Raw genomic sequence first — 22,130 nt, forward strand, 5'->3', positions numbered from 1 at the left:
GATGCTGAATGAAAGGTCAACACCGGCACCCAGCGGCAGCCTCCAAGTAACAGCACCGCGCAACGTCACAGATATCGACACGCATCATACCCACTGCCAACAAAGCCTACCCTTGCATGACCTGTCGCAGGCAGCAAGACCTCCTCTTCTGCTCTTACCACCCGACCTAACTATCGCAGAGGTTTTTCCCCTTGGCTCTTGCCTTGGCACGTTTTTCCCTCTGCACTTAAAATCGCTACCCTTCGTTCCACGTTCCACTTTCGACCCAATCTATCTCCAGATGAGCGCGTATTAATGGTTAACCTTCACCAGACGTACACAAATATCTCACTACCCACTTCGTGCGACACGTCACCTTATAGAAAACTAAATCTTCTCCAGAGATGGTAAGAGACGTTTTGAGTTGGGTCTGGAGGGGCTTCACCTCTTCTAAAAAAAAAAAAAAAAAAAAAAAAAAAAAAAAAAAAAACTGTTAAAAGTAAACTAGGTTTGAGAAAATTGAAGAATCAGAAAGAATGACCCAAATATATGTAAGCTCGCAGTATCACCAATAGCCGGCCGCGGTGGCCGTGCGGTTCTGGCGCTGCAGTCCGGAACCGCGGGACTGCTACGGTCGCAGGTTCGAATCCTGCCTCGGGCATCGGGCATGGGTGTGTGTGATGTCCTTAGGTTAGTTAGGTGTAAGTAGTTCTAAGTTCTAGGGGACTTATGACCTAAGATGTTGAGTCCCATAGTGCTCAGAGCCATTTTTTATCACCAATAAGTGATTAAGAAATGGGGTGAGCAGCGCCCGTTTTTGGTTGATCCCGAGCTCAAAGAGCGCGTCATTAGTGTGTTTTAGCGATGTAGTCCTATAGTGGCAAGACCGTGTTCAATGGTCTTTTCATTCGATGTTCTGTTAGACATACAGGTCCTCCAGAAAAATTCATCAAATTTTACTGATTTATAGATTGTAAATAAATGAAGAAAGGACCTTGGGATGAATGTTAATTTATGCAGAGGACTACAACGCTGTTGCAAACAAGTCTCGAGTTACCACTTTCACTGATCGTCCTAAGCAGCTTTGCATTTCACACAAAATTGTTGGATGCGGAGTCACGTACACAGAGTTTTTTACAAACACCCACAAAAAAGTGCTTTCATCTACTGCTCCTAGTGTGGTGATGCTCCATCCACTTGAAAAATGAAATTAAAGGCAGTTTAACTGTCGTACCACTGGAAAGATGGATAATATCCGTGACGGTGAGAAACAGCTCAATATCCCAGAGCCCGATTGAATCGCTATCAGACTGTATAAAGAATTTTTGCCTGACTTACTTTTAAGTATAATATAAGGTAGATACCTCACGTAAATAACAGTTTCAAATAGTAGGAAGGACGCACAGGACACACACGTCCACGTGAAGAGTAGCAAAAGTGTTCCATTCAACTACCGTCCTATATGAATGACATCCATCTGTAGTAGAATCTCAGAATACATCCCGAGCTGAATCGTAATTACTTACCGAGAACAAAATGAGCTTTTACTTGCCGATCTGCATTGATTCTCAAAAATATGGGTCGTACGGAAATCAACTCTCGCTTTTCTTACATGATATCCTAAAAGTCTTGGACCAAGGCAATGAGGAAGATTCAGCAGTCCTTGATTTAGAAACGTCATTTGAGACAATACGCCAGCAATGTTTATTATCGGTAGTTTAATGAAAATTCTTTGTGGTTCGTCGCCCAGGTGCAAGTGCTTGAATTAAATACCATTACGGCGACTAGGGTGTCTCTAATGTACCACAGTAACCTAATCGAGGAATGGGTAGCTCTAGCTTAACGCGATTATAGGCACGTGCTTTACCACTAGACGACTAGGGCCGACAACGGTAGTGTGACCATGGGGGATGTGAAACGGAATTTGTTAAGGCAATAAGGACTCAGCATGTTATCTTGGATATGAAGTCATCTACAGATGTGGAATAACTTCGGGAATGCTCCTTGAATATGTTAAGGGAGCCACGCTGTTCGTATTGTGTATGACAGACAACATTAATAGTAATATCTGACTTCTACCGGACGCCTACACTGAGACACTACTGCAAACACAAATCTGCCCAAATGGGCAAATATTCATTATGAATATTCCTTCAGACACTGTAACGAATTACTTATTGCACAATGCATTTCTAGGCCTGTGGCTTCAGTATCAGGAGAGGTTTAGTGGAAGCTCAATGTCCGCTAGCTCTGTGCATTGTATCGTCACATTTCGTAAACTAATTTGTCCTGTTTGACAGTTTACTAAGCACATAATCACTGGTACACAGATAATTCATTTTAATCAGACTTCGAAAGTAACATAGTGTATACAGTTGTGCTCTTAAAATAATGAAAAAATCTGTGTATTGCACGACTACAGAATCAATGCGTCACAACTGAAATCAATGAACAATGTGGGTATCGGTATATTACATGGAATGGTCATTACATTTGTGCTGTAGTGGGGAAATGCATTCAGTCTTCATAGGAGACTGCTTACAAATCACCCATTCGACCCATGCTAGAACATTGGTGAAGTATATGGGGCACGTAACAAATAGGGCTAACTGGTGATAATGAACGCATGTACAGAAGGGCAGCACCAATGGTCACAGGTTTGTTGATTCAAGGGAGACACGGAAGTGGTGAAGAACCTAAACCACGAAACGCTTTAAGGTGAACGCCAACTAATTCGGTGGAAGCTTGGTTACAAAGTTACAAGGCTCAGTATGAGGGATGATGCTAGGAATATACAGGGTGACGTAAAAGTTACTGGACGGTTGGTTAAAAGAAAACAAATACAACAAAAAGACGTAGTACAGTAGAAAGTTTTAACCCCCTCTGTTATTACCAAATGGTGATAATTAGGCTTGTCAAGTTGGTGTAAAATGCAATGAAAAACAAAGGAAACACAATAACCAAACCAGTAACTCGTTGAAAGCGTGATCTATGAGACGTGTTTATAGCTGTAGTTTTCCGAATTGTCACGATATTAACAAAAGAAGAGTAGGTTTTCGCGTTACAAACTTTTTATAAATGTGGTACTACTGCAGTTGTTAGTGAATGAGGAAGACACCTTAGAGCAAAGCCACCGCCTATGCAAACAGTGTACGACATACGAGATACATCTGAAGAACATAGATTTGTTATGGGTGCACCAGGATCTGGCCGCCCAACAACAGTCATAACTGAGGAAAATAAATTGCAGCTATGTTAGCTGCTACCCAAAGTACGCGAAAATCATCCAGACGTTTAGCAACCGGGCTGGATTTATCACGAAGGTCTAGGCAAGAATGTTACGAAAGCAGAACTCTAAAGTGTACATTCCACGTTTACGACATGGATTACCTGAAGATTATCCGGATCGACGTCTTCACTTTCGTGAATTGATGCTTGACCAACGGAAACATGATCCTAACCTACTCAATAAAATTTTGTGGTCTGGCGAGAGCAATTTTGAGCGGACAAGTTAACAGATACAGCTGCACTTACTGGTATACTGACAATCAAAATATTTTGTTAGAACAAACACTAAGTCAACCTGGTGTAAATGTGTGGGCGTCCTTGGACTACATTTTTTTGAAGGAACAGTGACAGGAGATAAGTATTTGGATATGGTTCAGAATTACGTGGTACCAGTGCTTAAGACGTGTGCTGAAAACATGGATTTTTTCTTATGGGGTGTCGTCAAGGGCTGTGTTTATTCTCAAAAGCCTCAGACCACTTCTGAACTAAAAGACTAAATGCACGACGCATTTCATGATTTGGACAATGATACCACATTATGCCATAGAGTATATAACTGTCCCAAAAGATGTATTAATGAAGACGGAAAATAGTTAGAACTTAAGTAACGATTGCAAGTATTGCTTGTATTTGTAATGAAACATGAAGTCAATCTTTTGTTTAAATCAGTACCCAGGTCCACTGATTTTTGCGCCATGGGGGACATGACAAAAGACTACACCAATTGCAGATATTTAAGCAGTCCATACGTGTTAGGAACCAGATGAAAAACCCGACAAATTATGTGATACAGTGTGAAGTCACGGACTTCACAGTAGATACGCCGCTCTCGCTCTGTGGTGCGCAGCTGCCTGCGCAGTCGACGCGTTCTCTACTACGAATGGTTCAAATGGCTCTGAGCACTATGGGACTTAACATCTGTGGTCATCAGTCCCCTAGAACTTAGAACTACTTACACATAACTAACCTAAGGACATCACACACATCCATGCCCGAGGCAGGATTCGAACCTGCGAGCGTAGCAGTCGCGCGGTTCTAGACTGAGCGCCTATAACCGCTAGACCACCGCGGCCGGCTCTCTACTACGCCTGACACGTATCTGCAGATTATGACATGTGCCACGCTAAACGAATCCGCTTGCCCTTTAGCTGTCTGTTGATGAGTCTTGAAATGGCCGCTAATTACACTTCTCTGGACTGCTCCCATTGAGGCGCATAACGCAACCAGTGGCTCCACGACGTACAACGTGATATTACAACCGTTTTCGAACATCTTTCCCAAGAGAAACTGATCGTCAGTGTAAGACTATTGTTGATAGTTATATATGTTTCTGAAGTGATGGTCAATAATTCACACATGGAAAGACAGGGCAAAAATAGCTAAAAAGCTCCAATAAATATGGGTCCACAATATATTACATTTTCTGTTGCGGTTCATCAGTGTCTAGAAACACATGACTTCTCTAAACGTTAAAGTAGATGTACGAAATGTTCATGCGTCTGAAGGCTACATTGAATTCGTCTCTGAAATGAGTTGCCTCTCAGGCAGTCACGGGAAGTTCTGTAGATGCTGGAAGGCAGTTTCAATCCCCAAGCGTAATTCCACAAAAGAGTTTACCTCGGTAGCGTAGACAAGGCTTTTGACATGACCAGACACAGAAATCCATGGGATTTAAATTCGGAGACTTTGACACAGGCCGTTCTCTATCTTCCAAGTTAGAAGCCGGCGCTCTCGCAAATGAAAATGTACTGGAGCACCGTCATGCAGCCGGCCGCTGTGACCGAGCGGTTCTAGGCGCCTCAGTCTGGAACTGTGCGACCACTGCGGTCCCAGGTTCGAATCCTTCCTCGGGCATGGATGTGTGTGATGTCCTTAGGTTAGTTAGGTTTAAGCAGTTCTAAGTCTAGCGGACTGATGACTTCAGATGCTAAGTCCCATAGTGCCTAGAGCCATTTGAACCATTTTTTGAACCGTCATGCATGTACCACATGTTCAGGTGTTGGTTTAGTGGGACACCATCATGTGCATCTGTACAGTCCACAGAAACCGCATGTACTGCTGTCCAGTTTGTGGGAGGAAGTGTGGTCCAGTTATGCATCCTCCGAGTAGTCCTGCACAGACTTGTACGAATAACGCTGCCGATGTCGGGATACGTGTGTTGCAGTAAGATTGACATCGGCCCAAATGTGAGAGCTGTGGTAGTTAAAAATACCGTCACGGGCTAATCCAGCCTCATCCGTGTGCAGAATACTGCTTAGAAACAGGGGATTCTGGGTACATTGTTGTTGCACCCACTGGCAGAAATTCCCTGTCGGAAGGACTTGCACTCGCAGGAGGTGATACGCGTAGAGTACTTGCCGATGTGAAATCCACCACCCACTGCTACGACTCAGGACACGCGCTCTTGTGTGGCAGACCTTCTTGTCCAAGTACTCGAACGATCGTGCACAATGCGTCACACCTTTTCCTCAACACCGAGTGTTATGGATCTGGGTCCACCTTCTCGTACACGGTGTGAGAAACTACCGGTTTCTCTGAGGCGTTGATGTAACTGCCTAAATGTCTGCCTCTCGGGCTGCTTGCGGAGGGGAAAAGTTTCTTCATTCAATCGTGCAGCCTCAAGGGCATTGACATTCGCTTTGCCATACATGTAGTACATGTCAGCGTACTCTTCATTGATTAACCTCTGTCCGTGGTACCTTCACGTTCGTAACTGATTGTGAAGCCGGTACGGCACAGTGCACCTAGAAAAACAGATAGCCGATCCCAAACCTCCAGATACCAACTTAGCCACCTCGCTATTCAGGGGCGATCACAATCAGTTCCCGTCTCGAATCAATGCGATACCTTGGCAATGGCTGATTTGCGGCCCCATGTTTATCGGAGGTTTTTAGCTAGTTTTGGCCTGCACCTTCCACGTGAAATATTGACCATCGCTTCTGACAAACCTTGTTTATGTACATGCACTAAGGTGAGAGAAGTCACGTGGTAGCGATAAGGAAATGCAAAGTATACAGGCCGGCCGGTGTCGCCGTGCGGCTCTAGGCGCTACAGTCTGGAACTGCGCGACCACTGCGGTCGCAGGTTCGAATCCTGCCTCGGGCATGGATGTGTGTGGTGTCCTTAGGTTAGTTAGGTTTAAGTAGTTCTACGTTCCAGGGGACTGATGACCTCAGCAGTTAAGTCCCACAGTGCTCAGAGCCATTTGAACCAAAGTATACAGATGACGGTAGTATTGCGTACGCGAGGTATAAAAGGGCAGTGCATTGGCTGGGCAGTCATTTGTAGACAGGTGATTCATGTGAAGAGGCTTCCGATGTGATTGTCGCTGCACGACAGGAATTAACATACTCTTAATGCGGAATGGTAGTCAGAGCTAGATGCAAGGGACGTCCCCTTTCGGAAATCTTTAGGGAGTTGAATAATTCGAGATCAACAATATTAGAAGTTTGCTGAGAATACCAAATTTCAGGCATTGCCTCTCACTACGGACGACAAAGTGGCAGACAACCTTCCCTCTACGAAAGACAGCAGCGTTGTTTGCATAGAGTTGTCAGTGCTAAAAGACAGGCAACACTGCGTGAAATAATCAGAGAAGTGAATGTGGGACGTACGACGAATGTATCCGACAGGACAGTGCGGCGAAATGTGGCGTTAATGGTAGGGTTCGACAGTGACGCAGACCCCACAAAGTCCCCAAAGTCACGTGTGCGAGCTGGTGATGGCTCCACAATGGTGTGGGCTGTGTTTACATGGAATGAACTGAGTCGTCTGGTCTGTTCGGCTACGTGGAGACCACTTGCAGCCATTTATGGGCTTCGTGATCTCAAACAAAGGTGGAATTCTTATGGATGACAATGCGCCATGTCGCCGGGTCACAGTTGTTCAGGGTTGGTTTGAAGAACATCCTGGACAGTCCGAGCGAATGATTTTGCCGCACACATTGCCCGACATGAATCCAATCGAATATTTATGGGGCATAAATGAGACCTCATTTCGTGCACAAACTCTTGCACTGGCAACACTTCCGCATATAGAGGCAGGATGGCTCAATATTTCTGCAAGGGTCTTTCAACGACTTATTAAGTACATGGCGAGTCCAGTTGCTGCACTACACTGCGCAAAAGAAGGTCCTACACGATATCTATCTGGAGGTACCCCATGTCTTTTGTCAACTCAGTGTACGTATGCATGATTCTTCCCAGCGTATCTACGCAACAGCTTAAGCAATTTCGCTGGAAGTATATACATGACTTTATAACTGGAAAAAGAGTGCTGCAGGGATAAGAACCTTAGCTATGGTACTTCTGAAGGGACGGGAGGGGGGGGGGGGGGGTCAGTGGCGGCTCTGAATTTCCTGCAGCTCCTGCGAACTTCTAAAAGTACTGTTTCTATGACACAGCATTACTCGTAGAAATGTGCGAGAGTTTGGAAGGAGTGAAAATAGCCATAAACCTGAAATGCATGTGGCAGTTTCAACCGGTTTAAACGCACTTATGACTTACTGTGCGAGATAAGAACCATACTCAGAACTACAAGTGAAATGCTTCTGTAGCACCCGTAGGAAAGGGCTCTGCTAGAGATAGGCTTGAAATCTAAAAGTAAGCCTGACGCTGGCACATGGGGAGCAATATCAACGAAACTCATAAAACGCGTTCGACAGCATAAAATGGTGCAAATGTTTGAAATGTCTAGAACAGTATTGCAATGTATTAGACGTAAAAGAACCAAGAGGAAACACTCAAAAATAGGACATTACTGGCCAAAAGTAGGCTACTAGTATCATATATAGGTCTTAATATGAGAAATAAATTTCTGAAAATGTACGTTTGGAGCACAGCGTTGTATGGAAGTGACGTTGTGCTTGACTGATTGACTGATTCGGGAGAAGAGACCAAACAGCGAGGTCATCGGTCCCATCGGATTAGGGAAGGAAGTCGGCCGTGCCCTTTCAAAGGAATCATCCCGGCATTTGTCTGAATCGATTTAGGGAAATCACGGAAAATCTAAACGAGGATGGCCGGAGGCGGGTTTGAACCGTCTATCTCCAGAATGCGAGTCCAGTATGCTAAATGTATGTTCGGATTTAATTATACAAAACAGAATGTTATCCGTTATCATAATATATATTCTCCGAATTAAAAAGCTTTAAGACTTTCATTGCTTCCCTCCCTCTGTAAACGTACTGTTGTCTTCGGGTCAGTATGTGCCGAAAAGGAATTTGTTCTTCCACACTTCTTTCATATTTAAATGGTGTTACTCCATACATGATGACTTTGTTTCTCCAAACATTCTAAATACCTTAATGCTCAAATTTAAAAAAAAATTGCTTTTCTCTCCCTTGGCAACGGCCTTGCCGCAGTGGTTACACCGGTTCCCGTGAGACCACCGAAGTTAAGCGCTGTCGGGAGTGGCCGGCACTTGGATGGGTGACCATCCTGGCCGCCATGCGCTGTTGCCATTTTTCGGGGTGCACTCAGCCTCGTGATGCCACTTGAGGAGCTACTCGACCGAATAGTAACGGCTTCGGTCAAGAATACCATCTTACGACCGGGAGAGCGGTGTGCTGACACTACGCCCCTCCTATCCGTATCCTCTACCGAGGATGACACGGCGGTCGGATGGTTCCGGAAGGCCACTCGTGGCCTGACGACGGAGTGCTGTTCTCTCCCTTGCTAAAACTTAATTTGTAACACTTGTGTTCTTCGGGTCAGTACAACCCGGGGGGATTAATAGTTCACAGAATGTACAGATATCGTAGTCAAGTATATGCATAACGATTTTTTTTTTTTGAAAAAGTAAATATCAGATTCGTTATTCTTGAAATGTGCAAAGGTTACACAACAACGCAAGTCGTTCATGTATCTATCATAGTAATTTCTGTGTCACTATTAGGACAAAACAAGTTCGAACAGCTGGAAGCATCTGACAGCGAGAGGAGTATTTCTGAAGAAGAAAATCACCCCAGTGATGAGAACATTCATCCATTGTCTGATTCAGAAGACGTTTTAGATATTGATACATCAAATGACAATATGCAAGCTGTTCAACTGATTCAGTCTAAAGACAAAAAAAAAAAAAAATATGGAGTTTATAATCTACTCCAAAAAAAATGGTTCAAATGGCTGTGAGTACTATGGGACTTCACAGCTATGGTCATCAGTCCCCTAGAACTTAGAACTACTTAAACCTAAGCTAAGGACAGCAAACAACACCCAGTCATCACGAGGCAGAGAAAATCACTGACCCCGCCGGGAATCGAGACCGGGAACCCGGGCGCGGGAAGCGAGAACGCTACCGCACTACCACGAGCAGCGGACAGAATCCATTCCGCAAACTGGAAGAGCACCTAGTTTAAACGTTACAAAACTGACTCCTAGTCCGACAGCATACGCTATCGCCAGAGTAAAATCATCTTTTCAAGTTATGGTGAACGATAATATTCAGAATATTGTGGTCGAAATAACTAATATTGAGGATCGAATAGTTTATTGGGATAGCTGGGAAGCATTAAATGAAATTACACTTGAAGAATGTATTGGCCTGCTATTACTAGCTGATGCCTATAAATCATATGATAAATCAACAAAGGGTCTGTGGGATCCAGAAACTGGTAGAGCGACCTATCCGCTGAAACGGTTACGTTGCAACCCACGTGTGTTACGTTCCGACGACAAGTCTGATCGAAGAGCACGAAGAATAAATGACACATTGGGACCTGTAACAGTTCTGTGGGATGAGTGTGTGGAAATGCTTTCAAGCGTGGATGAACAACAGGTGGCTTTCCGCTGACGTTGTCCATTCAGAATATATACCGAGGAAACCCTCAAAATATGTGATAAAAATATGGAAATTGCATGATAGAGGTACTTCTTGTGTTTCGAAAACATAAATCTATACAGGAACATTACGTGGACAAGCACTTGACAAAAATCGAGGTATGAGGATTGTCATGGATCTAACACATGAGGAAAAAGGGCAAAATTTCATATGTGACCATTTCTTCACATCATATGCATTAGGCCAAGGACTTCTCAAAAGACATCTTAGAATACCGAAGACGGTGGGAAAAAATAAGTCTGAAGTAATAATATATCAAGTGAAGAAGATGTTTACATTCAAAGTTCGTTCTTACAAAGTATACCTCGGTCGTACCTCACGTTCCAAAGAACAACAAAGAGGTTGTCCTGGTGAGCACAATGCCCATCAGTGAAGAAATAAGCAACAGAGAAGACAAGAAACTAAAAATGATATAGGACTACAGTGCAAGTTAGGGAGCAGCTGACGTATTGAATCAGCTAATTGGCACCTACACGTGAAAGAGGAAAGCCAATCGCTGGCCAATGATCATCTTTTCCAATATTATTACTGATCCTTCTGCCTACAATGTTTTTGTGCCACAGAGAGAAGTAAATTCAGGATGAAAAAAAAAAACAATGTTCTTCACAAAAGAAGAATATTTCTCTATGAATTGGGAAGACCTCTAGTTACTCCTTACTCTGAATCTAGAAAAATGCTGCCACGAAATGAACAGCCAGCGACCATTGTTAGAAGAATCCAAACAAGAAGTCCATGAATACCAGGCTCCTGCGGTGGCAACCAAAACTGCAGACTTGCCAGGTGCAGATTCTGTCCATCAAGTTGTGACAACAAGACTGCAGTGAAGTGTTCAAATTGTAACAAATAGGTTTGTAGAGCTCACGTTAGATAACTGTGCCCAAGTTGTGGAATCCTAAGTAAAATTTTACAGTATTACTGGCCAACAATGTTTACAATGAAGTAAGCTGTGGCCTTTAAGGAGCTGTTGCGCAGAATAGTTTTATTTAGCGTATAAACTGTCAATCGTGAGAAAAATTAGATAAGGCCAGAGCATACGTCATTGTTGAGACTGTTGGCATATAACACCGTAAAGTTTGTTTATATTGTAGCAAATAGCTACATTTCAAATTATTATAATTTTTAACAATTTAGAATCACCATTGGGTTTCAGTAGCATACTGGGTCATTATGACCCAAAAGGACATACGAGTATAGCTTTTTTAAGGAAGGTAGCAGAGCTAAATGAGGTTTCGTGAGGTTTTGCCGCACACTCTTCTACCCTCCCGGTTTGAGCTCACGCAATTAATGGAGGTCCCATGAGGGAACTCCGCCTCGACTCTTCCGACGTGACTAACGCCGCAACAGTGCACGCGCAGCAGCATCCGGGGCGCAGGGCTTTACCACTGGACCGCCGCCGCATGAAGTGCCTCTGACGTGCCTACGCCTCCGGTGACGCAACACGGTGTGGCGTGCGCGATGAAAGCGGCCGAGGGGGGGGTGGGGGGGTGGGCGTGGCAGTGACTGCAAACAGGCCGGCTGCGGGCTGCGCCTGGTGATCCGCGTGGCCTTGACCCTGCAGCCGCGAACGTAGTTTCCCGTTCCGGCCGCCGTATCTCGGCCGCAGTTTCCACTGACTTCAGCGGAAGATTTCTGATCTATAAGACGTCGGTCGTGAGTAACCGTAAGTCTGAAACACAATGTGTATTTACAACATTACGGGGAATTTCATAATGATGCGCGTTGTATTAGGCAGATTCGACTTGGTCGTATAGCGAAACGCCGGTCAGCCGGACGAGGATAGAATGGGAGCGGTGGGTTAATGATCCACAATGGTCTATTGGGCACTCCCACAGTGAAACTTTTATCCATTATGTATGAAGTACAGTGCGATTGCGATGAATTAAGGTTTCTTGAAATAGAACAATATCCAGCCAACGGGGTATACTACTCGCTCTACACGACTCCCACATTGCTGCACACATTTAATATATGTACCGTCTGATGATGAATAGCTAGGCGGTTCCAAACCGATAATGGAATAATAATAAAAAAAAACTGAAGAACTGAACAAAAGGCGACTGGTGGCAGTAATTTCAAGATACCGTTAGTCAGAGAGTGGTTTTTAGCCGGTTTTCAATAATCTTTTGCGAATATGCTGGGATGATGCTCCAAGTTCTGCATCACAGAATACAATACACGAACAGTTAAAATACGATCACACACAGAACTGTTTGTTGTTGTTGTGGTCCTCAGTCCTGAGACTGGTTTGATGCAACTCTCCATGCTACTCTATCCTGTGCAAGTTTCTTCATCTCCCAGTAACTACTGCAACCTACATCCTTCTGAATCTGCTTAGTGTATTCATCTCTTGGTCTCCCTCTACGATTTTTACCCTCCACGCTGCCCTCCAATACCAAATTGGTGATCCCTTGATGCCTCAGAACATGTCCTACCAACCGATCCCTTCTTCTAGTCAAGTTGTGATACAAATTTCTCCCCAATCCTATTCAATACCTCCTCATTAGTTATGTGATCTACCCATCTAATCTTCAGCATTCTTCTGTAGCACCACAATTCAAAAGCTTCTATTCTCATCTTTTCCAAACTATTTATCGTCCATGTTTCACTTCCATACATGGCTATACTCCATACAAATACTTTCAGAAACGATTTCCTGAAACTTAAATCTATACTCGATGTTAACAAATTTCTCTTCTTCAGAATCGCTTTCCTTGCCATTGCCATTCTACATAGTTCGACCATCATCAGTTATTTTGCTCCCCAAATAGGAAAACTCCTTTACTACTTTGTCTCATTTCCTAATCTAATTCCCTCAGCATCACCCGACTTAATTCGACTACATTCCGTTATCCTCGTTTTTCTTTTGTTGATGTTCATCTTATATCCTCCTTTCAAGACACTATCCATTCCGTTCAACTGCTCTTCCGAGTCCTTTGCTGTCTCTGACAGAATTACAATGTCATCGGCAAACCTCAAAGTTTTTATTTCTTCTCCATGGATTTTAATACCTACTCCGAACTTTTCTTTTGTTTCCTTCACTGCTTGCTCAATATACAGATTGAATAACATCGGGGAGAGGCTACAACCCAGTCTCACTCCCTTCCCAACCGGTGCTTCCCTTTCATGCCCTTCGACTCTTATAACTGCCATCTGGTTTCTGTACAAATTGTAAACAGCCATACGCTCCCTGTATTTTACCCCTGCCACCTTTAGAATTTGAAAGAGTGTATTCCAGTCAACATTGTCAAAAGCTCTCTCTAAGCCTACAAATTCTAGAAACGTAGGTTTGCCTTTCCTTAATCTAGCTTCTAAGATAAGTCGTAGGGTCAGTATTGCCTCACGTGGTCCAATATTTCTACGGAATCCAAACTGATCTTTCCCGAGGTCGGCTTCTACTAGTTTTTCCATTCGTCTGTAAAGAAATCGCGTTAGTATTATGCAGCCGTGACTTATTAAACTGATAGTTCGGTAATTTTCACATCTGTCAACACCTGCTTTCTTTAGGGTAGGAATTATTATATTCTTCTTGAAGTCTGAGGGTATTTCGCTGTCTCCTATATCTTGCTCACCAGATGGTAGAGTTTTGTCAGGACTGGCTCTCCCAAGGCTGTCAGTAGTTCTAATGGAATGTTGTCTACTCCCGGGGCCTTGTTTCGACTCAGGTCTTTCAGTGCTCTGTCAAACTCTTCATGCAATATCATATCTCCCATTTCATCTTCATCTACATCCTCTTCCATTTCCATAATATTGTCCTCAAGTACATCGCCCTTGTATAGACCCTCTATATACTCCTTCCACCTTTCTGCTTTCCCTTCTTTGCTTAGAAATGGGTTTCCGTCTGAGCTCTTGATATTCATACAAGTGGCTCTCTTTTCTCCAAAGGTTTCTTTAATTTTCCTGTAGGCAGTATCTATCTTACCCCTGGTGAGAGAAGCCTCTACATCCTTACATTTATCCTCTAGCCATCCATGCTTAGCAGTTTTGCACTTACTGTCGATCTCATTTTTGAGACGTTTGTATTCCTTTTTGACTGCCTCATTTACTGCATTTTTATATTTTCTCCTTTCATCAATTAAGTTCAATATTTCTTCTGTTACCCAAGGAGCTCTAGCAGCCCTCGTCTTTTTACCTACTTTATCGTCTGCTGCCTTCACTACTTCATCCCTCAAAGCTACCCACTCTTCTTCTACTGTATTTCTTTCTCCCATTCCTGTCAATTGTTCCCTTAAGCTCTCCTTGAAACTCTGTACAACCTCTGGTTCTTTCAGTTTATCCAGGTCCCATCTCCTTAAATTCCCACCTTTTTGCAGTTTCTTCAGTTTTGATCTACAGTTCATAACCAATAGATTGTGGTCAGAGTCCACATCTGCCCCTCGAAATGTCTTACAATTTAAAACCTGGTTCCTAAATCTCTGTCTTGCCATTATATAATCTATCTGATACCTTTTAGCATCTCCAGGGTTCTTCTATGTATACAACCTTCTTTTATGATTCTTGAACCAAGTGTTAGTTATGATTAAGTTATGCTCTGTGCAAAATTCTACCAGACGGCTTCCTCTTTCATTTCTTAGCCCCAATCCATATTCACCTACTATGTTTCCTTCTCTCCCTTTTCCTACTACCGAATTGCAGTCACCCATGACTATTAAATTTTCGTCTCCCTTCACTATCTGAATAATTTCTTTTATTGCATGATTCATTTCTTGAATTTCTTCGTCATCTGCAGAGCTAGTTGCCATATAAACTTGTACTACTGTGGTAGGCGTGGGCTTCGTGTCTATCTTGGCCACAATAATACGTTCACTATGCTGTTTGTAGTAGCTTACCCGCATTTCTATTTTCCTATTCATTATTAAACCTACTCCTGCATTACCCCTATTTGATTTTGTGTTTATAACCTTGTAGTCACCTGACCAGAAGTCTTGTTCCTCCTGCCACCGAACTTCACTAATTCCCACTATATCTAACTTTAACCTATCCATTTCCCTTTTTAAATTTTCTAACCTACCTGCCCGATTAAGGGATCTGATATTCCACGCTCCGATCGTAGAACGCCAGTTTTCTTTCTCCTGATAACGACGTCCTCCTGAGTAGTCCCCTCCCGGAGATCCTAATGGGGGACTATTTTACCTCCGGAATATTTTACCCAAGAGGACGCCATCATCATTTAACCATACAGTAAAGCTGCATGCCCTCGGGAAAAATTACGGCCGTAGTTTCCCCTTGCTTTCAGCCGTTCGCAGTACCAGTACAGCAAGGCCGTTTTGGTTATGTTACAAGGCCAGATCAGTCAATCATCCAGACTGTTGCCCCTGCAACTATTGAAAAGGCTGCTGCCCCTCTTCAGGAACCACACGTTTGTCTGGCCTCTCAACAGATACCCCTCCGTTGTGGTTGCACCTACGGTACGGCTATCTGTATCGCTGAGGCACGCAAGCCTCCCCACCAACGGCAAGGTCCATGGTTCATGGTGTGGCGGGGGGGGGGGGGCATACATAACTAAGTTTGTACAACTTACGGGCCGGTGCGGCACAATGCTTCCCTCCCTCAGATAAGTGACAACTTTGTCGGCAGAAAGGTCATCAGGCCGCAAATTTAATTAAATTTCTCAGATGGTTGAGTACAGCGCATTCTGTTTTAGACGATGTGCCGGCGTCCGAAGAACGAGGTGTGGAGCCAAAGTTTGTTTCTCGCGACAAAACCGCATGCAGTGCGATGCGATGTTTCTCTGTAGTTCTGGATAACACAGGCACTGAAATTTCGCATTTATCTGTCGTCACCGGGCAAGCGTCTTTCAAGTAAAATGTCTCCCCTGTACGGGAATCTACAGGGTGTTTCAAAAACAACCTGATTTCAAAACTCCATATTTCCCGGTAAAAGCACAGTACGAACATGGGATGCATTACAAAATATACAAAAAATCTTAATGTTTTATCTGTGATATTACATATGCTCTGTGTGTCCATCAGCAGCAGCTCTAACAATATCTGGACGATAGCTAAATGCGTAATAGACTTTACACAATATATCTACCATTACAGAAGTTATGTCGGCTGTTGTGGTGTTCTTCATTTCTTCTATCTCACGAGGTGAAGGGCAAATGAATACACATTCCTTCACATATCCGCACAAGAAAAAGCCGCAAGGGGTCATGTCTGGCGATCGTGGAGGCCAAGAATTCAGTCAGTGGCCTGGATTCCTGTGCACCGTGTCCAGGGTTGAGGCAGAGTGCCTGTGAGAAAGTGACTTGCGTTGTTGTGCTAGTGTGATGGAGTTCCATACTGTTCGAAAATGAAGTCATTGGAATCCTCCTGAAGTTGCGCAAATAGCTAGATCTAAAGCATCTGAACATAGCTCATTCCAGGCATGTCATTGTGCTTTCCGCAAAAAAGAAACACTGTACACTTCTCTAAGAGAAATGGCTCAGAAAGTGTTCAATTTAGGTGAGTCTTTTTCGTGCTCAGAAATGTAATGTGGGTTCTGGAGTCTCCATATGGGCACGTTACCGCTAACATGAAATGTTGCTTCATCACTGAAAATTAATAATGGTTAAAACGTAGAAACATGTTGTTCGCGGTGCCGCTGGTGGACACATAGAGAATTTGTAGTAGCATAGCTAAAACTTTAAGATTTTGAGAGCACTTTGCAATTCATCTGATGTTTGTAGAATGTTTTTATCAAGAAATATGGAGTGTTTAAATCAGGTCATTCGTTTTGAAACACCCTGTACATAATGCATGTACGATTACAGATTGTAGACACATGGTTGACGACATATGGAAGTATCTCTGTGGCCGCGAGTCATGCTCGGACAGGCTAATCGTACGGCAACCGCTCGAGGTAAGTGGGAAGCCTGGGTTCGAGGCGCAAATGTTCATTGTTGCGATTCCATCACACAGATGATGGTTATCTGTATACAAGTAGGCATAATCTCTGCGATGAACGAGTGGAGTCGGCGTAAACACGCCCAGTGCACAATCATCGCAGCATCGTGTCTCTAGGGCGCTAGTAGTTGGATATTTCTACTAGACAGAACCCTGCATAGATGTCTGTCGTCAGTTGTACTCTGTGGGAAGAGACTAGTATGTTGTTCTGTATCAGGAGACACCTTACTGTTCAGTGACAGTAGTAAGTACTCACGACATTCCTGATCACATGAATAAGTGATCTAATATTTTATGTGTTGTGGTATCATCTTGGCTCCCCCCAAGAGTAAAGCTAAAACACGCCACTGTACCGACGAGTGTTATTTCTTCCTGTACGGAAGACAAAATTAACATGAAGCATTAATCCAAATCGAGCGATTTTTTATTGTCTTAGTAAATATTTCAAAGAATATTCATATGGTTTGCGAAGTGTAGCTATAGATGTTTACAATGCTAGCCATTTCCAATACTTTAACTGTTATAAGGTCACGTGTGTTTCGGTAGCATCCTGTAGTACTTTGGATAAACATAAATTTGTAATAAAGTTCTGCGAAACAATGGCTGTTGTCGATTGGCAAGAGAGCCAACCCGATATGAGAGGAAGCCGAAAGGCACGCGTTTTAGCTCACGCAGGCTGGCGTGAGGTCTGGAACAGGTCAAGGAAATTAGACTGGCAAAAAAGGACGTAGCTGTGGAATACTTAACTTTAATCCATAAATGGTAAACATCGCTCTTGACGGTACATGTTTTATAGCATCAATAGTAACTAGTAATGGTGCCTTGCTAGGTCGTAGCAAATGACGTAGCTGAAGGCTATGCTAACTATCGTCTCGGCAAATGAGAGCGTATTTTGTCAGTGAACCATCGCTAGCAAAGTCGGTTGAACAACTGGGGCGAGTGCTAGGAAGTCTCTCTAGACCTGCCGTGTGGCGGCGCTCGGTCTGCAATCACTGATAGTGGCGACACGCGGGTCCGACGTATACTAACGGACCGCGGCCGATTTAAAGGCTACCACCTAGCAAGTGTGGTGTCTGGCGGTGACACCACAATGGCAACACCATCTATACGACGCATATGGCAGTAAGACTTACACAGTAACAGATGTAAGTAACCAGGAATATGGGCTCTCAACATAAGAAGAGCAGCTGGCTGTAGTCTATCAGATCTGATAAGAAGCTCCAACAATCACACAATGGCTAGCACTAAAAGCCATAAAAGGACAGATCAAGTAGAAAAGAAATAAATGGGGAGATCGTGTCTTAAAAGTAAATGAAAATAAAAGCCTGAAATAATAATGAATTATCGATCAATTTGGAAAAGTCAGTTGGTAGGCCAAGAACGAGGTCGAGAGATCAAGCAGGAGCTAACCATAGACAACAGAGGCAGCGAGTGAACAATGTGACGTAACAGACATATGCAAAGAAGAGGAAGACAAAAAAGGATCCGAGAGTCTGTATTAAATTTCGTTAAAAGAACGAAATAAATTGCAGCAAAGATTTAGAAATATTAAATATTGCTTTTGGCGTGCCTGCTACGAGGAACGCAAGGGTGTAGCAGTAGTATACGCATCTCTGAAAAGCCGGTGAAGACGGTGGAGGTGGAGAGTGCTCTGGTCGCCCCAGCACGACGCCGACCGGTGAAGTCGTGGAAGATGTGAAAGGAGTCGTTATGGCAGGTTGCCGCATCACCGTCACACAAATCGCTGATCACGTTGCGTAGCAAGTGATTCATTTTTTTTTTTTCGAATGTTTCGGAGACGAAACGTGTGACACCAAAATAGTTCCAAAATGGTTGAATTTCGAACAAAAACAACAGCAAATGCCAGTTGTTCAGAAGTGCGTAGATGAAGGCCACAACGATTCACAACTAATGTAACGCATCACAGCAGATAATGAAACGGAGGTTTACGGGTATAACGTCGAAAGTAAGGTTCAATCTTCCCAGTGCAAGGAATCAGTATCGCCAAGGCCGATAAAAGCTCAGAAGGTGCGGTCAGATGAGAAGGTTACGGTCACCGTATGCTACGGTTATATGGGAACTGTGCAGGATGACTTCCTGCCATGAGGCGGGACGATCACTAAGGAGTACAACTTACTAGTTCGAAAAAGAGTCCTGCATTTCTGGCGAAACAACTCATGACTTTTGCACCACTATTTCCTCACAGCGAGTTCATGAATCTTTAGCCGAAAACAATACTTCCATGAAGACCCAGCCTCCGTATACGCCAAACATAGCCCCCATATGAATTTTATTCACACAAATAAGAAAAAACCACATGGGGTCCATCATTTTACAAGCATAGATGCTTCCAGAATCCTTTCATTCATGAGTGTTAGTTCTGCAAGGTGTGCAGGAGAGCTTCTGTGGAGTTTGGAAGGTAGGATACGAAGTAATGGCGGAATTAAAGCTGTGGGTAGGGGTCGTGAGTCGTATCTCAGTCAGTAGAGCACAAACCTGCGAAAGGCAAAGTTCCCGCGTTCCAGTCTCGGTGCAGCACACAGTTTTGATCTGCCAGGAAGTTTCAAGCAAAGATGTGACAGAAACGCATCGGCGAGAGAGCTGAATGCTGTCCCAAAGAGAGTTTCAAAAGTGTTTAGAGAACTGGAGAAAGTGCTGGCATAAGTATATAAAACCTAGTGGGGCCACCCATAAACCGTGGACCTTGTCGTTGGTGGGAAGGCTTGCCTCAACGACACAGATAGCCGTACCGTAGGTGCAACCAAAACGGAGGAGTATCTGTTGAGAGGCCAGACAAACGTGTGGTTCCTGAAGAGGGGCAGCAGCCTTTTCAGTAGTTGCAGGGGCAACAGTCTGGATGGTTGACTGATCTGGCCTTGTAACATAGCCAAAAAAGCGTTACTATGCTGATACTGTGAAGTGCTGAAAGCAATCGGAAACTAAAGCTGTGATTTTTCCCGTGGTCATGCACTTAACTGTTGATGGGGATCTCAGGTAAAATATTCTGGAGGTAAATGAGCCCTCCATTCGGACCTCCGGGCGAGGACTATTCAGGAAGATATCGTCATCGGGAGAAATAAACCTGGTATTTTACGAATCGGAGTGTGGAGTATCAGATTTCTTAATCGATAGGTTAGAATAAAAAGGAAATGGGTAGGATGAAGTTAGATTTAGTGGGAATTAGTGACGTTCGATGACACGAGAATAGGACTTCTGGTCAGGTGAATACGGGGCTATAAACACAAAATCAAATAGGGGTAATGCAGGATTGGTTTAATAATGAGTAAGAAAATAGAAACGCGGTTAAGCTACTATGGACGACATAGTAAACGCATTACTGTAGCGAAGATAGACACGAAGTCCACACCCACCACAATAGTACAAGTTAATATGCCAACCAACTCCGTTGTTGATGAAGAGATTGAGGAAATGTGTGGTGCGATAAAAGAAATTATTCAGATAGTTGAGGGAGACAAAATTTAATAGTGATTGGGGACTGGCATTCGACAGTAGGAAAAGGAAGAGAAGGAAAAATAGTATGTGAACATGGACTGGGGAGGAACCAAAGTGGAAGCCGCCTGATAGAGTTTGCCACAGAGCATAATTTAATTACAGCTAACACTTGGTTTAAGAATCGTAAAATAAGGCTGTATACGTGGAAGAGACCTGGAAAAATCGGAAGCTTTCAGATTGACTATGTAATGGTAAGACACAGATTTAGAAACAAGGTTTTAAATTGTAAAACATTTCCAGGGGCCGATTTGGACTCTGGCCAGAATTTATTGGTCATGAACTGTAGATTAAAGCCTAAGAAACTGCAAAAAGGTAGGAAATTAAGGAATTAAGGAGATGGGATCTGGATAAGTTGAATGCAATTGTAATTCCAGATTGCTGGGATGGACAAACAATCTACATACGTAAATAAGTCTCTACGGAGTTTGGTGGCCAAGGGAGTATGCTAAACGCGTCCTAGTGCTCTTCGAACCATCCAAGTACGCTGGGAGCTGTGTGTCACTTTGCATTGTTCTACTGGTAGATGCCACCGTGCCGAGGAAGAAACAAACTGCTTTTAGGGGTCGTTAGGAACGATAGGTGCATACTTGTGTTATCCCACCGTGCCGTCCAAAATGACGAGATCAACCACGGAATGCCACAGAAACATTCTTCAGACCATACCGCTCCCTCGGCGGTGGCGCTGTGCGGTGCCGCTGCGAACAAAGTTCCACTCATCTCGTGGTGAATCTCTTCTGACACGCACGCATCCTTGAAGTTACTGGAATGTAGTTCGCAGTCGGAAAACGCTATAGAAAAAAAGGGCTGTACACCTCGTGACCACAAGTCACACTAAAAATTTTTTTGTCGGTGGGAGGCTAATAATAGTAAAATGAAAGTATTAACGTGCGTAAAATTTCATTCTAATACGGTAAGCTTGCATACACCAGTTACTACCAAGCTTTACTCTAAACTACGAAGTCTGAAAAGTCCACACGCACTCATCATTCATAACCGTAGCCACTTTATGGTAGTTATTGGTTACTCTTTACGGAAAGTTTACAAACGTATTATTTCTTATAGAATTGCTCGCTCAAATGATGCTATAACCAGTCACACGTAACGAAATGTTCATGTTCGTCAGTAAGGAACTTGCCACGCGGAATTTAGTTATTTGAAATGCCATCAAATATTCTGAATTTCACACCGTGTATTGAATGTAACTCTCTTCCACTCTTTACGCCACTCCTCAAACATTTTGGTACCAAATTATCACAATGTTAATAATTTTCATCGGAGCACCTATCAAGAGGTCTGATCACTATGAGTTCCAAACCCCAACTCTACCCATCTCTCTACACAAAAGTAGAATCTAGTTTCCAAATACGCGCGAATATACCAATTTCTGATTGGCACAGAAACATTACAGCCAATCGAAAAGCAGCGTCAAACCCGCTCAATCCCGCGTATGCATACACAATCAATCAAAATTTGTCACTGAATCAGAACAGAGAATTAACTTATATAAACTTTGCAAACACGTAAGCATAAAATTAGCTCCCTCTTAACAAAAATACTTTACCAAAGTCATATACTTACTTGCCCAGTATCATAAACGGACGAAATAGTTTATAACAAATTCCCAGG

This window comes from Schistocerca nitens, unplaced genomic scaffold (genome assembly GCF_023898315.1).
Source record: "Schistocerca nitens isolate TAMUIC-IGC-003100 unplaced genomic scaffold, iqSchNite1.1 HiC_scaffold_363, whole genome shotgun sequence".
NCBI lineage: Eukaryota > Metazoa > Arthropoda > Insecta > Orthoptera > Acrididae > Schistocerca > Schistocerca nitens.